The sequence below is a fragment of the Equus caballus genome, chromosome 26 (assembly GCF_041296265.1).
Source record: "Equus caballus isolate H_3958 breed thoroughbred chromosome 26, TB-T2T, whole genome shotgun sequence".
In the NCBI taxonomy this organism is placed as follows: Eukaryota; Metazoa; Chordata; class Mammalia; order Perissodactyla; family Equidae; genus Equus; species Equus caballus.
Genome location: NC_091709.1, coordinates 2,676,950 through 2,695,877, shown reverse-complemented (window position 1 = coordinate 2,695,877; position 18,928 = coordinate 2,676,950).

The window sequence follows — 18,928 nt, the reverse complement described above, 5'->3', positions numbered from 1 at the left end:
AGGTGGTTCAGGCGGTTCTGGCAGGTGGTATCCGTCTGTACGGGGTGTGGTTCCAGCATCTCATGAACACGTTTCTGGCACGTCTGAGATGTGGTTCCAGCCGGCCCGACAGGTGTTTCCGCAGTGTCCGCCAAGCGGTTCTGGCGTAGTTGGCAGGTGATTTTGGCATGACTGGCAGGTGGTTCCAGCAAGCCTGGCAGGTGATTCCAAAGTGTTCACCAACTGGTTGTGGCGTAGCCGGCAGGTGATTTTTGCGTGATCGGCAGGTGGTTCTGGCGAGTCGAGCAGGTGGTTCCGGCGTGCTCGGCTGGTGCTTCCGGGGTCATTGGCACGGGGTTCTGGCATGTCTGAGAGGTGGTTCCTGCATGCCAGGCAAGTGATTCCGGAGTGTTCGCCAAGTGGTTCTGGCATAGTCGGCAGGTGATTTTGGCATGTCCGGCAGGTGGTTCCAGCGATTCGAACAGGTGGCTCTGGCGTGCTCGGCAGGTGGTTCCGGTCTGTCCGGTAGGTGATTCCGGCGTGTCCGGCACGTGCTTCCAGCACGTCTGAGAGGTGGTTCCGGCATGCGCGACAGGTGATTTCTGAGTGTCTGCCAGGTGGTTCTGGCGTACCCGGCAGGTGATTTTGGCGTGTCCGGCAGGTGTTTCTGGCGAGTCGAGCAGGTGGCTCCGGCATGCTCGGCAGGTGCTTCCGGCGTCTCCGGCACGTGGTTCTTGTGTGTCTGAGAGCTGGTTCCGGCATGTCCGGCAGATGATTACGGAGTGTCCGCCAAGTGGTTCTGGCATACCCGGCTGGTGATTTGGGCATGTCCGGGAGGAGGTTCCTGCGAGTCGAGCAGGTGGCTCCGGCGTGCTCGGCAGGTTGTTCAGACGGGTCTGGCAGGTGTTTTCCGTCTGTTCGGGGTGTGGTTCCAGCATCTCATGCACATGGTTCTGGCACGTCTGAGATGTGGTTCCGGACAGCCCGACAGCTGTTTCCACAGTGTCCGCCAAGTGGTACTGGCGTAGTTGGCAGATGATTTTGGCATGACCGGCAGGTGGTTCCAGCAAGCCCGGCAGGTGATTCCGAAGTGTTCCCCAACTGGTTGTGGCGTAGCCGGCAGGTGATTTTTGCGTGTCCGGCAGGTGGTTCTGGCGAGTCGAGCAGGTGGTTCCGGCGTGCTCGGCAGGTGCTTCCGGGGTCATTGGCACATGGTTCTGGCATATCTGAGAGGTGGTTCCGGCATGCCCGGCAGGTGATTCCGGAGTGTTCGCCAAGTGTTTCCGGCGTAGCCGGCAGGTGATTTTGCATGTTCAGTGGTCGTTCCGGCGGGTCGAGCCGGTGGTTCCGGCGTGTCCGGCAGGTGGTTCCGGTCTGTCCGGCAGGTGGTTCTGTGGTGTCCGGCACGAGGTTCAGTCTGAGAGGCTGTGCCGGCATGCCCCTCACGTGATTCAGGCTTGTCCCCGAATTGGTGCTGGTGTAGCGGGCAGGTGATTTTGGCGTGTCCGGCAGGTGGTTCAGGCGAGTTGAGCAGGTGGTTGCGACGTGCTCGGCAGGTGCTTCCGGCGTCTCCGGCACGTGTTTCTGGCACATCTGACTGGTGGTTGCGGCATGCCCAAATGTTGATTCCGGTCTGTCCGGTAGGTGGTTCCGGCGTGCACGGCACGTGGTTCTGGTACGTCTCAGAGGTGGTTGCGTATGCCCAACAGGTGATTCCGGACTGTCCGCCACGTGCTTCTGGCACGTCTGAGAGGTGGTTCCGACATGCCCGGCAGGTCATTTCGGAGAGTCGTCCAAGTCGTTCTGGCGTAGCCCGCAGGTGATTTTGGCGTGTCCGGCAGATGGTTCCGCCGTGCTCGGAAGGTGGTTCAGGCATGGCCGTCACGTGGTTGCAGTCTGTCCAGGACGTGTTTCCAGCTTCTCCGGCAGCTGGTTCTGGTACGTCTGAGAGGTGGTTCCGCCATGGCTGGCAGGTGATCCCGGACTGTCCCCCAGGTGGTTCTGGCATAGCCAGCAGTTGATATTGGCCTGTCCGGCAGGTGGTTCCAGCGAGTCGAACAGGTGGCTCCGGCGTTCTTGGCAGGTGGTTCCGGTCTGTCCGGAAGGTGTTTCCGGCGTGTCTGGCACGTGCTTCCGGCACGTCAGTGGGGTGGTTCCGTCATGCGCGGCAGGTGATTCCGTAGTGTCCGCCTGGTGGTTCTGGCATACCCGGCAAGTGATTTTGGCGTGTCCGGCATGTGTTTCTGGCGAGTCGAGCAGGTGGTTCCGGCATGCTCGGCAGCTGCTTCCGGCGTCTCCGGCACTTGGTTCTGGTGTGTCTGAGAGCTGGTTCCGGCATGTCCGGCAGATGATTCCGGAGTGTCCGCCATGTGGTTCTGGCATACCCGACTGGTGATTTGGGCATGTCAGGTAGGTGATTCCGGCGAGTCGAGCAGGTGGCTCCGGCGTGCTCGGCTGGTTTTTCAGACGGGTCTGGCAGGTGTTTTCCGTCTGTTCGGGGTGTGGTTCCAGCATCTCATGCACATGGTTCTGGCACGTCTGAGATGTGGTTCCGGCCGGGCCGAGAGGTGTTTCCACAGTGTCCGCCAAGTGGTACAGGCGTAGTTGGCAGGTGATTTTGGCATGACCGGCAGGTGGTTGCAGCAAGCCCGGCAGGTGATTCCGAAGTGTTCCCCAACTGGTTGTGGCGTACCCGGCAGGTGATTTCTGCATGTCCGGCATGGGGTTCTGGCGAGTCGAGCAGGTGGTTCCGGCGTGCTCGGCAGGTGCTTCCGGGGTCATTGGCACGTGGTTCTGGCATACCTGAGAGGTGGTTCCGGCATGCCCGGCAGGTGATTCCGGAGTGTTCGCCAAGTGTTTCCGGCGTAGCCGGCAGGTGATTTTGCATGTCCAGCGGTCGTTCCGGCGGGTCGAGCCGGTGGTTCCGGCGTGTCCGGCAGGTGGTTCCGGTCTGTCCGGCAGGTGGTTCTGTGGTGTCCGGCACGAGGTTCAGTCTGAGAGGCTGTGCCGGCATGCCCCTCACGTGATTCCGGCTTGTCCCCGAAGTGGTGCTGGTGTAGCGGGCAGGTGATTTTGGCGTGTCCGGCAGGTGGTTCAGGCGAGTTGAGCAGGTGGTTGCGACGTGCTCGGCAGGTGCTTCCGGCGTCTCCGGCACGTGTTTCTGGCACATCTGACTGGTGGTTCCGACATGCCCAAAAGTTGATTCCGGTCTGTCCGGTAGGTGGTTCCGGCGTGCACGGCACGTGGTTCTGGTACGTCTCAGAGGTGGTTGCGTATGCCCAACAGGTGATTCCGGACTGTCCGCCACGTGCTTCTGGCACGTCTGAGAGGTGGTTCCAACATGCCCGGCAGGTCATTTCGGAGAGTCATCCAAGTGGGTCTGGCGTAGCCCGCAGGTGATTTTGGCGTGTCCGGCAGGTGGTTCCGCCGTGCTCGGCAGGTGGTTCAGGCATGGCCGTCACGTGGTTCCAGTCTGTCCAGGACGTGTTTCCAGCTTCTCCGGCAGGTGGTTCTGGTACGTCTGAGAGGTGGTTCCGCCATGGCTGGCAGGTGATCCCGGACTGTCCCCCAGGTGGTTCTGGCATAGCCAGCATTTGATATTGGCCTGTCCGGCAGGTGGTTCCAGCGAGTCGAACAAGTGGCTCCGGCGTTCTTGGCAGGTGGTTCCGGTCTGTCCGGAAGGTGTTTCCGGCGTGTCTGGCACGTGCTTCCGGCACGTCTGAGAGGTGGTTCCGGCATGCGAGGCAGGTGATTCCGTAGTGTCCGCCAGGTGGTTCTGGCGTACCCGGCAGGTGATTTTGGCGTGTCCGGCTGGTGTTTCTGGCGAGTCGAGCTGGTGGCTCCGGCATGCTCGGCAGGTGCTTCCGGCGTCTCCGGCACGTGGTTCTGGTGTGTCTGAGAGCTGGTTCCCGTATGTCCGGCAGATGATTCCGGAGTGTCCGCCAAGTGGTTCTGGCATACCCAGCAGGTGATTTTGGCGTGTCCGGCAGGTGGTTCCGCCGTGCTCGGCAGGTGGTTCAGGCATGGCCGTCACGTGGTTCCAGTCTGTCCAGGACGTGTTTCCAGCTCCTCCGGCAGGTGGTTCTGGTACTTCTGAGAGGTGGTTCCGCCATGGCTGGCAGGTGATCCCGGACTGTCCCCCAGGTGGTCCTGGCATAGCCTGCAGTTCATATTGGCCTGTCCGGCAGGTGGTTCCAGCGAGTCGAGCAGCTGGCTCCGGCATGCTCGGCAGGTGCTTCCGGCGTCTCCGGCACGTGGTTCTGGTGTGTCTGAGAGCTGGTTCCGGCATGTCCGGCAGATGATTCCGGAGTGTCCGCCAAGTGGTTCTGGCATACCCTGCTGGTGATTTCGGCATGTCAGGTAGGTGGTTCCGGCGAGTCGAGCAGGTGGCTCCGGCGTGCTCGGCAGGTGGTTCAGGCGGTTCTGGCAGGTGGTATCCGTCTGTTCGGGGTGTGGTTCCAGCATCTCATGCACACGTTTCTGGCACGTCTGAGATGTGGTTCCAGCCGGCCCGACAGGTGTTTCCGCAGTGTCCGCCAAGCGGTTCTGGCGTAGTTGTCAGGTGATTTTGGCATGACTGGCAGGTGGTTCCAGCAAGCCTGGCAGGTGATTCCAAAGTGTTCACCAACTGGTTGTGGCGTAGCCGGCAGGTGATTTTTGCGTGATCGGCAGGTGGTTCTGGCGAGTCGAGCAGGTGGTTCCGGCGTGCTCGGCTGGTGCTTCCGGGGTCATTGGCACGGGGTTCTGGCATGTCTGAGAGGTGGTTCCGTCATGCGCGACAAGTGGTGTCGGAGTGTCCGCCAGGTGGTTCTGGCGTACCCGGCAGGTGATTTTGGTGTGTCCGGCAGGTGTTTCCGGCGTGTCGAGCATGTGGCTCCGGCATGCTCGGCAGGTGCTTCCGGCGTCTCCGGCACGTGGTTCTGGTGTGTCTGAGAGCTGGTTCCGGCATGTCCGGCAGATGATTCTGGAGTGTTCGCCAAGTGTTTCCGGCGTAGCCGGCAGGTGATTTTGCATGTCCAGCAGTCGTTCCGGCGGGTCGAGCCGGTGGTTCCGGCGTGTCTGGCTGGTGGTTCCGGTCTGTCCGGCAGGTGGTTCTGTGGTGTCCGGCACGAGGTTCAGTCTGAGATGCTGTGCCGGCATGCTCCTCACGTGATTCCGGCTTGTCCCCGAAGTGGTGCTGGTGTAGCGGGATGGTGATTTTGGCGTGTCCGGCAGGTGGTTCAGGCGAATTGAACAGGTGGTTGCGACGTGCTCGGCAGGTGCTTCCGGCGTCTCCGGCACGTGTTTCTGGCACATCTGACTGGTGGTTCCGGCATGCCCAAAAGTTGATTCCGGTCTGTCCGGTAGGTGGTTCCGGCGTGCACGGCACGTGGTTCTGGTACGTCTCAGAGGTGGTTGCGTATGCCCAACAGGTGATTCCGGACTGTCCGCCACGTGCTTCTGGCATGTCTGAGAGGTGGTTCCAACATGCCCAGCAGTTCATTTCGGAGAGTCGTCCAAGTTGTTCTGGCGTAGCCAGCAGGTGATTTTGGCGTGTCCGGCAGGTGGTTCCGCCGTGCTCGGCAGGTGGTTCAGGCATGGCCGTCACTTGGTTCCAGTCTGTCCAGGACGTGTTTCCAGCTTCTCCGGCAGGTGGTTCTGGTACGTCTGAGAGGTGGTTCCGCCATGGCTGGCAGGTGATCCCGGACTGTCCCCCAGGTGTTTCTGGCATAGCCAGCAGTTGATATTGGCCTGTCCAGCAGGTGGTTCCAGCGAGTCGAACAGGTGGCTCCGGCGTTCTTGGCAGGTGGTTCCGGTCTGTCCGGTAGGTGTTTCCGGCGTGTCTGGCACGTGCTTCCAGCACGTCTGAGAGGTGGTTCCGTCATGCGCGACAGGAGATTCCAGAGTGTACGCCAGGTGGTTCTGGCGTACCAGGCAGGTGATTTTGGCGTGTCCGGCAGGTGCTTCTGGCGAGTCGAGCAGGTGGCTCCGGCATGCTCGGAAGGTGATTCCGGCGTCTCCGGCACTTGGTTCTGGTGTGTCTGAGAGCTGGTTCCGGCATGTCCGGCAGATGATTCCGGAGTGTCCGCCAAGTGGTTCTGGCATACCCAGCATGTGATTTTGGCGTGTCAGGGAGGTGGTACCGGTGAGTCGAGCAGGTGGTTCCGGCGTGCTCAGCAGGTGGTTCAGGCGGTTCTGGCATGTGGTATCCGTCTGTTCGTGGTGTGGTTCCAGCATCTCATGAACACGTTTCTGGCACGTCTGAGATGTGGTTCCAGCCGGCCCGACAGGTGTTTCCGCAGTGTCCGCCAAGCGGTTCTGGCGTAGTTGGCAGGTGATTTTGGCATGACTGGCAGGTGGTTCCAGCAAGCCTGGCAGGTGATTCCAAAGTGTTCACCAACTGGTTGTGGCGTAGCCGGCAGGTGATTTTTGCGTGATCGGCAGGTGGTTCTGGCGAGTCGAGCAGGTGGTTCCGGCGTGCTCGGCTGGTGCTTCCGGGGTCATTGGCACGGGGTTCTGGCATGTCTGAGAGGTGGTTCCTGCATGCCCGGCAAGTGATTCCGGAGTGTTCGCCAAGTGGTTCTGGCATAGTCGGCAGGTGATTTTGGCATGTCCGGCAGGTGGTTCAGGCGAGTTGAGCAGGTGGTTCCAACGTGCTTGGCAGGTGCTTCCGGCGTCTCCGGCACGTGTTTCTGGCACATCTGACAGGTGGTTCCGGCATGCCCGAAAGGTGATTCCGGTCTGTCCGGTAGGTGGCTCCAGCCTGCACGGCATGTGGTTCTGGTACGTCTCAGAGGTGGTTGCGCATGCCCAACAGGTGATTCCGGACTGTCCGCCACATGGTTCTGGCACGTCTGAGAGGTGGTTCCGGCATGCTCGGCAGGTCATCCCAGAGAGTCCTCCAAGTGGTTCTGGCATAACACGCAGGTGATTTTGGCGTGTCTGGCAGGTTGTTCCGTTGTGCTTGGCAGGTGGTTCAAGCTTGGCCGGCAGGTGGTTCCAGACTGTCCAGGACGTGTTTCCAGCTTCTCCGGCAGGTGGTTCTGGTACGTCTGAGAGGTGGTTCCGCCATGGCTGGCAGGTGATTCCGGACCGTCCCCCAGGTGGTTCTGGCATAGCCAGCATTTCATATTGGCCTGTCCGGCAGGTGGTTCCAGCGAGTCGAACAGGTGGCTCCGGCGTGCTCGGCAGGTGGTTCCGGTCTGTCCGGTAGGTGATTCCGGCGTGTCCGGCACGTGCTTCCGGCACGTCGGAGAGGTGGTTCCGGCATGCGCGACAGGTGATTTCGGAGTGTCCGCCAGGTGGTTCTGGCGTAGCCGGCAGGTGATTTTGGCGTGTCCGGCAGGTGTTTCTGGCGAGTCGAACAGGTGGCTCCGGCATGCTCGGCAGGTGCTTCCGGCGTCTCCGGCACGTGGTTCTGGTTTGTCTGAGAGCTGGTTCCGGCATGTCCGGCAGATGATTCCGGAGTGTCCGCCAAGTGGTTCTGGCATACCCGGCTGGTGATTTGGGCATGTCAGGTAGGTGGTTCCGGCGAGTCGAGCAGGTGGCTCCGGCGTGCTCGGCAGGTTGTTCAGACGGGTCTGGCAGGTGTTTTCCGTCTGTTCGGGGTGTGGTTCCAGCATCTCATGCACATGGTTCTGGCACGTCTGAGATGTGGTTCCGGCCGGCCCGACAGGTGTTTCCACAGTGTCCGCCAAGTGGTACTGGCGTAGTTGGCAGGTGATTTTGGCATGACGGGCAGGTGGTTCCAGCAAGCCCGGCAGGTGATTCCGAAGTGTTCCCCAACTCGTTGTGGCATAGCCGGCAGGTGATTTTGCGTGTCCGGCAGGTGTTTCTGGCGAGTCGAGCAGGTGGTTCCGGCGTGCTCGGCAGGTGCTTCCGGGGTCATTGGCACGTGGTTCTGGCATATCTGAGAGGTGGTTCCGGCATGCCCGGCAGGTGATTCCGGAGTGTTCGCCAAGTGTTTCCGGCGTGGCCGGCAGGTGATTTTGCATGTTCAGCGGTCGTTCCGGCGCGTCGAGCCGGTGGTTCCGGCGTGTCCGGCAGGTGGTTCCGGTCCTTCCGGCAGGTGGTTCTGTGGTGTCCGGCACTAGGTTCAGTCTGAGAGGCTGTGCCGGCATGTCCCTCACGTGATTCCGGCTTGTCCCCGAAGTGGTGCTGGTGTAGCGGGCAGGTGATTTTGGCGTGTCCGGCAGGTGGTTCAGGCGAGTTCAGCAGGTGGTTGCGACGTGCTCGGCAGGTGCTTCCGGCGTCTCCGGCACGTGTTTCTGGCACATCAGACTGGTGGTTCCGGCATGCCCAAAAGTTGATTCCGGTCTGTCCGGTAGGTGGTTCCGGCGTGCACGGCACGTGGTTCTGGTACGTCTCAGAGGTGGTTGCGTATGCCCAACAGGTGATTCTGGACTGTCCGCCACGTGCTTCTGGCACGTCTGAGAGGTGGTTCCAACATGCCCGGCAGGTCATTTCGGAGAGTCGTCCAAGTGGTTCTGGCGTAGCCCGCAGGTGATTTTGGCGTGTCCAGCAGGTGGTTCCGCCGTGCTCGGCAGGTGGTTCAGGCAAGGCCGTCACGTGGTTCCAGTCTGTCCAGGACGTGTTTCCAGCTTCTCCGGCAGGTGGTTCTGGTATGTCTGAGAGGTGGTTCCGCCATGGCTGGCAGGTGATCCCTGACTGTCCCCCAGGTGGTTCTGGCATAGCCAGCAGTTGATGTTGGCCTGTCCGGCAGGTGGTTCCAGCGAGTCGAACAGGTGGCTCCGGCGTTCTTGGCAGGTGGTTCCGGTCTGTCCGGTAGGTGTTTCCGGAGTGTCCGGCACGTGCTTCCGGCACGTCTGAGAGGTGGTTCCGGAATGCGCGGCAGGTGATTCCGGAGTGTCCACCGGGTGGTTCTGGCATACCCGGCAGGTGATTTTGGCGTGTCCGGCAGGTGTTTCTGGCGAGTCGAGCAGGTGGCTCCGGCATGCTCGGCAGGTGCTTCCGGCGTCTCCGGCACTTGGTTCTGGTGTGTCTGAGAGCTGGTTCCGGCATGTCCGGCAGATGATTCCGGAGTGTCCGCCAAGTGGTTCTGGCATACCCAGCAGGTGATTTTGGCGTGTCAGGGAGGTGGTACCGGTGAGTCGAGCAGGTGGTTCCGGCGTGCTCAGCAGGTGGTTCAGGCGGTTCTGGCAGGTGGTATCCGTCTGTTCGGGGTGTGGTTCCAGCATCTCATGAACACGTTTCTGGCACGTCTGAGATGTGGTTCCAGCCGGCCCGACAGGTGTTTCCGCAGTGTCCGCCAAGCGGTTCTGGCGTAGTTGGCAGGTGATTTTGGCATGACTGGCAGGTGGTTCCAGCAAGCCTGGCAGGTGATTTCAAAGTGTTCACCAACTGGTTGTGGCGTAGCCGGCAGGTGATTTTTGCGTGATCGGCAGGTGGTTCTGGCGAGTCGAGCAGGTGGTTCCGGCGTGCTCGGCTGGTGCTTCCGGGGTCATTGGCACGGGGTTCTGGCATGTCTGAGAGGTGGTTCCTGCATGCCCGGCAAGTGATTCCGGAGTGTTCGCCAAGTGGTTCTGGCATAGTCGGCAGGTGATTTTGGCATGTCCGGCAGGTGGTTCAGGCGAGTTGAGCAGGTGGTTCCAACGTGCTTGGCAGGTGCTTCCGGCGTCTCCGGCACGTGTTTCTGGCACATCTGACAGGTGGTTCCGGCATGCCCGAAAGGTGATTCCGGTCTGTCCGGTAGGTGGTTCCAGCCTGCACGGCATGTGGTTCTGGTACGTCTCAGAGGTGGTTGCGCATGCCCAACAGGTGATTCCGGACTGTCCTCCACATGTTTCTGGCACGTCTGAGAGGTGGTTCCGGCATGCGCGACAGGTCATCCCAGAGAGTCCTCCAAGTGGTTCTGGCATAACACGCAGGTGATTTTGGCGTGTCTGGCAGGTTGTTCCGTTGTGCTTGGCAGGTGGTTCAGGCTTGGCCGGCAGGTGGTTCCAGACTGTCCAGGACGTGTTTCCAGCTTCTCCGGCAGGTGGTTCTGGTACGTCTGAGAGGTGGTTCCGCCATGGCTGGCAGGGGATTCCGGACCGTCCCCCAGGTGGTTCTGGCATAGCCAGCAGTTGATATTGGCCTGTCCGGCAGGTGGTTCCAGCGAGTCGAACAGGTGGCTCCGGCGTGCTCGGCAGGTGGTTCCGGTCTGTCCGGTAGGTGATTCCGGCGTGTCCGGCACGTGCTTCCGGCACGTCGGAGAGGTGGTTCCGGCATGCGCGACAGGTGATTTCGGAGTGTCCGCCAGGTGGTTCTGGCGTAGCCGGCAGGTGATTTTGGCGTGTCCGCCAGGTGATTCTGGCGAGTCGAGCAGGTGGCTCCGGCATGCTCGGCAGGTGCTTCCGGCATCTCCGGCACGTGGTTTGGGTGTGTCTGAGAGCTGGTTCCGGCATGTCCGGCAGATGATTCCGGAGTGTCCGCCAAGTGGTTCTGGCATACCCGGCTGGTGATTTGGGCATGTCAGGTAGGTGGTTCCGGCGAGTCGAGCAAGTGGCTCCGGCATGCTCGGCAGGTTGTTCAGACCGGTCTGGCAGGTGTTTTCCGTCTGTTCGGGGTGTGGTTCCAGCATCTCATGCACATGGTTCTGGCACGTCTGAGATGTGGTTCCGGCCGGCCCGACAGGTGTTTCCACAGTGTCCGCCAAGTGGTACTGGCGTAGTTGGCAGGTGATTTTGGCATGACCGGCAGGTGGTTCCAGCAAGCCCGGCAGGTGATTCCGAAGTGTTCCCCAACTGGTTGTGGCGTAGCCGGCAGGTGATTTTTGCGTGTCCGGCAGGTGGTTCTCGCGAGTTGAGCAGGTGGTTCCGGCATGCTCGGCAGGTGCTTCCGGGGTCATTGGCACGTGGTTCTGGCATATCTGAGAGGTGGTTCCGGCATGCCCGGCAGGTGATTCCGGAGTGTTCGCCAAGTGTTTCCGGCGTAGCCGGCAGGTGATTTTGCATGTCCAGCGGTCGTTCCGGCGGGTCGAGCCGGTGGTTCTGGCGTGTCCGGCAGGTGGTTCAGGTCTGTCCGGCAGGTGGTTCTGTGGTGTCCGGCACGAGGTTCAGTCTGAGAGGCTGTGCCGGCATGCCCCTCACGTGATTCAGGCTTGTCCCCGAATTGGTGCTGGTGTAGCGGGCAGGTGATTTTGGCGTGTCCGGCAGGTGGTTCAGGCGAGTTGAGCAGGTGGTTGCGACGTGCTCGGCAGGTGCTTCCGGCGTCTCCGGCACGTGTTTCCGGCACATCTGACTGGTGGTTGCGGCATGCCCAAATGTTGATTCCGGTCTGTCCGGTAGGTGGTTCCGGCGTGCACGGCACGTGGTTCTGGTACGTCTCAGAGGTGGTTGCGTATGCCCAACAGGTGATTCCGGACTGTCCGCCACGTGCTTCTGGCACGTCTGAGAGGTGGTTCCGACATGCCCGGCAGGTCATTTCGGAGAGTCGTCCAAGTGGTTCTGGCGTAGCCCGCAGGTGATTTTGGCGTGTCCGGCAGATGGTTCCGCCGTGCTCGGAAGGTGGTTCAGGCATGGCCGTCACGTGGTTGCAGTCTGTCCAGGACGTGTTTCCAGCTTCTCCGGCAGGTGGTTCTGGTACGTCTGAGAGGTGGTTCCGCCATGGCTGGCAGGTGATCCCGGACTGTCCCCCAGGTGGTTCTGGCATAGCCAGCAGTTGATATTGGCCTGTCCGGCAGGTGGTTCCAGCGAGTCGAACAGGTGGCTCCGGCGTTCTTGGCAGGTGGTTCCGGTCTGTCCGGAAGGTGTTTCCGGCGTGTCTGGCACGTGCTTCCGGCACGTCAGCGGGGTGGTTCCGTCATGCGCGGCAGGTGATTCCGTAGTGTCCGCCTGGTGGTTCAGGCATACCCGGCAAGTGATTTTGGCGTGTCCGGCATGTGTTTCTGGCGAGTCGAGCAGGTGGTTCCGGCATGCTCGGCAGCTGCTTCCGGCGTCTCCGGCACTTGGTTCTGGTGTGTCTGAGAGCTGGTTCCGGCATGTCCGGCAGATGATTCCGGAGTGTCCGCCAAGTGGTTCTGGCATACCCGACTGGTGATTTGGGCATGTCAGGTAGGTGATTCCGGCGAGTCGAGCAGGTGGCTCCGGCGTGCTCGGCTGGTTGTTCAGACGGGTCTGGCAGGTGTTTTCCGTCTGTTCGGGGTGTGGTTCCAGCATCTCATGCACATGGTTCTGGCACGTCTGAGATGTGGTTCCGGCCGGGCCGAGAGGTGTTTCCACAGTGTCCGCCAAGTGGTACAGGCGTAGTTGGCAGGTGATTTTGGCATGACCGGCAGGTGGTTGCAGCAAGCCCGGCAGGTGATTCCGAAGTGTTCCCCAACTGGTTGTGGCGTACCCGGCAGGTGATTTCTGCATGTCCGGCATGGGGTTCTGGCGAGTCGAGCAGGTGGTTCCGGCGTGCTCGGCAGGTGCTTCCGGGGTCATTGGCACGTGGTTCTGGCATACCTGAGAGGTGGTTCCGGCATGCCCGGCAGGTGATTCCGGAGTGTTCGCCAAGTGTTTCCGGCGTAGCCGGCAGGTGATTTTGCATGTCCAGCGGTCGTTCCGGCGGGTCGAGCCGGTGGTTCCGGCGTGTCCGGCAGGTGGTTCCGGTCTGTCCGGCAGGTGGTTCTGTGGTGTCCGGCACGAGGTTCAGTCTGAGAGGCTGTGCCGGCATGCCCCTCACGTGATTCCGGCTTGTCCCCGAAGTGGTGCTGGTGTAGCGGGCAGGTGATTTTGGCGTGTCCGGCAGGTGGTTCAGGCGAGTTGAGCAGGTGGTTGCGACGTGCTCGGCAGGTGCTTCCGGCGTCTCCGGCACGTGTTTCTGGCACATCTGACTGGTGGTTCCGACATGCCCAAAAGTTGATTCCGGTCTGTCCGGTAGGTGGTTCCGGCGTGCACGGCACGTGGTTCTGGTACGTCTCAGAGGTGGTTGCGTATGCCCAACAGGTGATTCCGGACTGTCCGCCACGTGCTTCTGGCACGTCTGAGAGGTGGTTCCAACATGCCCGGCAGGTCATTTCGGAGAGTCATCCAAGTGGGTCTGGCGTAGCCCGCAGGTGATTTTGGCGTGTCCGGCAGGTGGTTCCGCCGTGCTCGGCAGGTGGTTCAGGCATGGCCGTCACGTGGTTCCAGTCTGTCCAGGACGTGTTTCCAGCTTCTCCGGCAGGTGGTTCTGGTACGTCTGAGAGGTGGTTCCGCCATGGCTGGCAGGTGATCCCGGACTGTCCCCCAGGTGGTTCTGGCATAGCCAGCAGTTAATATTGGCCTGTCCGGCAGGTGGTTCCAGCCAGTCGAACAGGTGGCTCCGGCGTTCTTGGCAGGTGGTTCCGGTCTGTCCGGAAGGTGTTTCCGGCGTGTCTGGCACGTGCTTCCGGCACGTCTGAGAGGTGGTTCCGGCATGCGCGGCAGGTGATTCCGTAGTGTCCGCCAGGTGGTTCTGGCGTACCCGGCAGGTGATTTTGGCGTGTCCGGCTGGTGTTTCTGGCGAGTCGAGCTGGTGGCTCCGGCATGCTCGGCAGGTGCTTCCGGCGTCTCCGGCACGTGGTTCTGGTGTGTCTGAGAGCTGGTTCCGGCATGTCCGGCAGATGATTCCGGAGTGTCCGCCAAGTGGTTCTGGCATACCCTGCTGGTGATTTGGGCATGTCAGGTAGGTGGTTCCGGCGAGTCGAGCAGGTGGCTCCGGCGTGCTCGGCAGGTGGTTCAGGCGGTTCTGGCAGGTGGTATCCGTCTGTTCGGGGTGTGGTTCCAGCATCTCATTCACACGTTTCTGGCACGTCTGAGATGTGGTTCCAGCCAGCCCGACAGGTGTTTCCGCAGTGTCCGCCAAGCGGTTCTGGCGTAGCCGGCAGGTGATTTTTGCGTGATCGGCAGGTGGTTCTGGCGAGTCGAGCAGGTGGTTCCGGCGTGCTCGGCTGGTGCTTCCGGGGTCATTGGCACGGGGTTCTGGCATGTCTGAGAGGTGGTTCCGTCATGCGCGACAGGTGGTGTCGGAGTGTCCGCCAGGTGGTTCTGGCGTACCCGGCAGGTGATTTTGGTGTGTCCGGCAGGTGTTTCCGGCGAGTCGAGCATGTGGCTCCGGCATGCTCGGCAGGTGCTTCCGGCGTCTCCGGCACGTGGTTCTGGTGTGTCTGAGAGCTGGTTCCGGCATGTCCGGCAGATGATTCCGGAGTGTTCGCCAAGTTTTTCCGGCGTAGCCGGCAGGTGAATTTGCATGCCCAGCAGTCGTTCCGGCGGGTCGAGTCGGTGGTTCCGGCGTTTCCGGCAGGTGGTTCCGGTCTCCGGCAGGTGGTTCTGTGGTGTCCGGCATGAGGTTCAGTCTGAGAGGCTGTGCCGGCATGCCCCTCACGTGGTTCCGGCTTGTCCCCGAAGTGGTGCTGGTGTAGCGGGCAGGTGATTTTGGCGTGTCCGGCAGGTGGTTCAGGCGAGTTGAGCAGGTGGTTGCGACGTGCTCGGCAGGTGCTTCCGGCGTCTCCGGCACGTGTTTCTGGCACATCTGACTGGTGGTTCCGGCATGCCCAAAAGTTGATTCCGGTCTGTCCGTTAGGTGGTTCCGGCGTGCACGGTACGTGGTTCTGGTACGTGTCAGAGGTGGTTGCGTATGCCCAACAGGTTATTCCGGACTGTCCGCCACATGGTTCTGGCACGTCTGAGAGGTGGTTCCGGCATGCCCGGCAGGTCATCCCAGAGAGTCCTCCAAGTGGTTCTGGCATAACACGCAGGTGATTTTGGCGTGTCTGGCAGGTTGTTCCGTTGTGCTTGGCAGGTGGTTCAGGCTTGGCCGGCAGGTGGTTCCAGACTGTCCAGGACGTGTTTCCAGCTTCTCCGGCAGGTGGTTCTGGTACGTCTGAGAGGTGGTTCCGCCATGCCTGGCAGGTGATTCCGGACTGTCCTCCAGGTGGTTCTGGCATAGCCAGCAGTTGATATTGGCCTGTCCGGCAGGTGGTTCCAGAGAGTCGAACAGGTGGCTCCGGCGTGCTCGGCAGGTGGTTCCGGTCTGTCCGGTAGGTGATTCCGGCGTGTCCGGCACGTGCTTCCGGCACGTCTGAGAGGTGGTTCCGGCATGCGTGACAGGTGATTTCGGAGTGTCCGCCAGGTGGTTCTGGCGTACCCGGCAGGTGATTTATGCGTGTCCGGCAGGTGTTTCTGGCGAGTCGAGCAGGTGGCTCCGGCATGCTCGGCAGGTGCTTCCGGCGTCTCCGGCACGTGGTTCTGGTGTGTCTGAGAGCTGGTTCCGGCATGTACGGCAGATGATTCCGGAGTGCCCGCCAAGTGGTTCTGGCATACCCGGCTGGTGATTTGGGCATGTCAGGTAGGTGGTTCCGGCGAGTCGAGCAAGTGGCTCCGGCATGCTCGGCAGGTTGTTCAGACCGGTCTGGCAGGTGTTTTCCGTCTGTTCGGGGTGTGGTTCCAGCATCTCATGCACATGGTTCTGGCACGTGTGAGATGTGGTTCCGGCCGGCCCGACAGGTGTTTCCACAGTGTCCGCCAAGTGCTACTGGCGTAGTTGGCAGGTGATTTTGGCATGACCGGCAGGTGGTTCCAGCAAGCCCGGCAGGTGATTCCGAAGTGTTCCCCAACTGGTTGTGGCGTAGCCGGCAGGTGATTTTTGCGTGTCCGGCAGGTGGTTCTCGCGAGTTGAGCAGGTGGTTCCGGCATGCTCGGCAGGTGCTTCCGGGGTCATTGGCACGTGGTTCTGGCATATCTGAGAGGTGGTTCCGGCATGCCCGGCAGGTGATTCCGGAGTGTTCGCCAAGTGTTTCCGGCGTAGCCGGCAGGTGATTTTGCATGTCCAGCGGTCGTTCCGGCGGGTCGAGCCGGTGGTTCCGGCGTGTCCGGCAGGTGGTTCCGGTCTGTCCGGCAGGTGGTTCTGTGGTGTCCGGCACGAGGTTCAGTCTGAGAGGCTGTGCCGGCATGCCCCTCACGTGATTCCGGCTTGTCCCCGAAGTGGTGCTGGTGTAGCGGGCAGGTGATTTTGGCGTGTCCGGCAGGTGGTTCAGGCGAGTTGAGCAGGTGGTTGCGAAGTGCTCGGCAGGTGCTTCCGGCGTCTCCGGCACGTGTTTCTGGCACATCTGACTGGTGGTTCCGGCATGCTCAGAAGTTGATTCCGGTCTGTCCGGTAGGTGGTTCCTGCGTGCACGGCACGTGGTTCTGGTACGTCTCAGAGGTGGTTGCGTATGCCCAACAGGTGATTCCGGACTGTCCGCCACGTGCTTCTGGCACGTCTGAGAGGTGGTTCCAACATGCCCGGCAGGTCATTTCAGAGAGTCATCCAAGTGGGTCTGGCGTAGCCCGCAGGTGATTTTGGCGTGTCCGGCAGGTGGTACCGCCGTGCTCGGCAGGTGGTTCAGGCATGGCCGTCACGTGGTTCCAGTCTGTCCAGGACGTGTTTCCAGCTTCTCCGGCAGGTGGTTCTGGTACTTCTGAGAGGTGGTTCCGCCATGGCTGGCAGGTGATCCCGGACTGTCCCCCAGGTGGTTCTGGCATAGCCTGCAGTTCATATTGGTCTGTCCGGCAGGTGGTTCCAGCGAGTCGAGCAGGTGGCTCCGGCATGCTCGGCAGGTGCTTCCGGCGTCTCCGGCACGTGGTTCTGGTGTGTCTGAGAGCTGGTTCCGGCATGTCCGGCAGATGATTCCGGAGTGTCCGCCAAGTGGTTCTGGCATACCCTGCTTGTGATTTGGGCATGTCAGGTAGGTGGTTCCGGCGAGTCGAGCAGATGGCTCCGGCGTGCTCGGCAGGTGGTTCAGGCGGTTCTGGCAGGTGGTATCCGTCTGTTCGGGGTGTGGTTCCAGCATCTCATGCACACGTTTCTGGCACGTCTGAGATGTGGTTCCAGCCGGCCCGACAGGTGTTTCCGCAGTGTCCGCCAAGCGGTTCTGGCGTAGTTGGCAGGTGATTTTGGCATGACTGGCAGGTGGTTCCAGCAAGCCTGGCAGGTGATTCCAAAGTGTTCACCAACTGGTTGTGGCGTAGCCGGCAGGTGATTTTTGCGTGATCGGCAGGTGGTTCTGGCGAGTCGAGCAGGTGGTTCCGGCGTGCTCGGCTGGTGCTTCCGGGGTCATTGGCACGGGGTTCTGGCATGTCTGAGAGGTGGTTCCGTCATGCGCGACAGGTGGTGTCGGAGTGTCCGCCAGGTGGTTCTGGCGTACCCGGCAGGTGATTTTGGTGTGTCCGGCAGGTGTTTCCGGCGAGTCGAGCATGTGGCTCCGGCATGCTCGGCAGGTGCTTCCGGCGTCTCCGGCACGTGGTTCTGGTGTGTCTGAGAGCTGGTTCCGGCATGTCCGGCAGATGATTCTGGAGTGTTCGCCAAGTGTTTCCGGCGTAGCCGGCAGGTGATTTTGCATGTCCAGCGGTCGTTCCGGCGGGTCGAGCCGGTGGTTCCGGCGTGTCTGGCTGGTGGTTCCGGTCTGTCCGGCAGGTGGTTCTGTGGTGTCCGGCACGAGGTTCAGTCTGAGATGCTGTGCCGGCATGCCCCTCACGTGATTCCGGCTTGTCCCCGAAGTGGTGCTGGTGTAGCGGGATGGTGATTTTGGCGTGTCCGGCAGGTGGTTCAGGCGAATTGAACAGGTGGTTGCGACGTGCTCGGCAGGTGCTTCCGGCGTCTCCGGCACGTGTTTCTGGCACATCTGACTGGTGGTTCCGGCATGCCCAAAAGTTGATTCCGGTCTGTCCGGTAGGTGGTTCCGGCGTGCACGGCACGTGGTTCTGGTACGTCTCAGAGGTGGTTGCGTATGCCCAACAGGTGATTCCGGACTGTCCGCCACGTGCTTCTGGCATGTCTGAGAGGTGGTTCCAACATGCCCAGCAGTTCATTTCGGAGAGTCGTCCAAGTTGTTCTGGCGTAGCCAGCAGGTGATTTTGGCGTGTCCGGCAGGTGGTTCCGCCGTGCTCGGCAGGTGGTTCAGGCATGGCCGTCACTTGGTTCCAGTCTGTCCAGGACGTGTTTCCAGCTTCTCCGGCAGGTGGTTCTGGTACGTCTGAGAGGTGGTTCCGCCATGGCTGGCAGGTGATCCCGGACTGTCCCCCAGGTGTTTCTGGCATAGCCAGCAGTTGATATTGGCCTGTCCAGCAGGTGGTTCCAGCGAGTCGAACAGGTGGCTCCGGCGTTCTTGGCAGGTGGTTCCGGTCTGTCCGGTAGGTGTTTCCGGCGTGTCTGGCACGTGCTTCCAGCACGTCTGAGAGGTGGTTCAGTCATGCGCGACAGGAGATTCCGGAGTGTACGCCAGGTGGTTCTGGCGTACCAGGCAGGTGATTTTGGCGTGTCCGGCAGGTGCTTCTGGCGAGTCGAGCAGGTGGCTCCGGCATGCTCGGCAGGTGCTTCCGGCGTCTCCGGCACTTGGTTCTGGTGTGTCTGAGAGCTGGTTCCGGCATGTCCGGCAGATGATTCCGGAGTGTCCGCCAAGTGGTTCTGGCATATCCAGCAGGTGATTTTGGCGTGTCAGGGAGGTGGTACCGGTGAGTCGAGCAGGTGGTTCCGGCGTGCTCAGCAGGTGGTTCAGGCGGTTCTGGCAGGTGGTATCCGTCTGTTCGGGGTGTGGTTCCAGCATCTCATGAACACGTTTCTGGCACGTCTGAGATGTGGTTCCGGCCGGCCCGACAGGTGTTTCCGCAGTGTCCGCCAAGCGGTTCTGGCGTAGTTGGCAGGTCATTTTGGCATGACTGGCAGGTGGTTCCAGCAAGCCTGGCAGGTGATTCCAAAGTTTTCACCAACTGGTTGTGGCGTAGCCGGCAGGTGATTTTTGCGTGATCGGCAGGTGGTTCTGGCGAGTCGAGCAGGTGGTTCCGGCGTGCTCGGCTGGTGCTTCCGGGGTCATTGGCACGGGGTTCTGGCATGTCTGAGAGGTGGTTCCTGCATGCCCGGCAAGTGATTCCGGAGTGTTCGCCAAGTGGTTCTGGCATAGTCGGCAGGTGATTTTGGCATGTCCGGCAGGTGGTTCAGGCGAGTTGAGCAGGTGGTTCCAACGTGCTTGGCAGGTGCTTCCGGCGTCTCC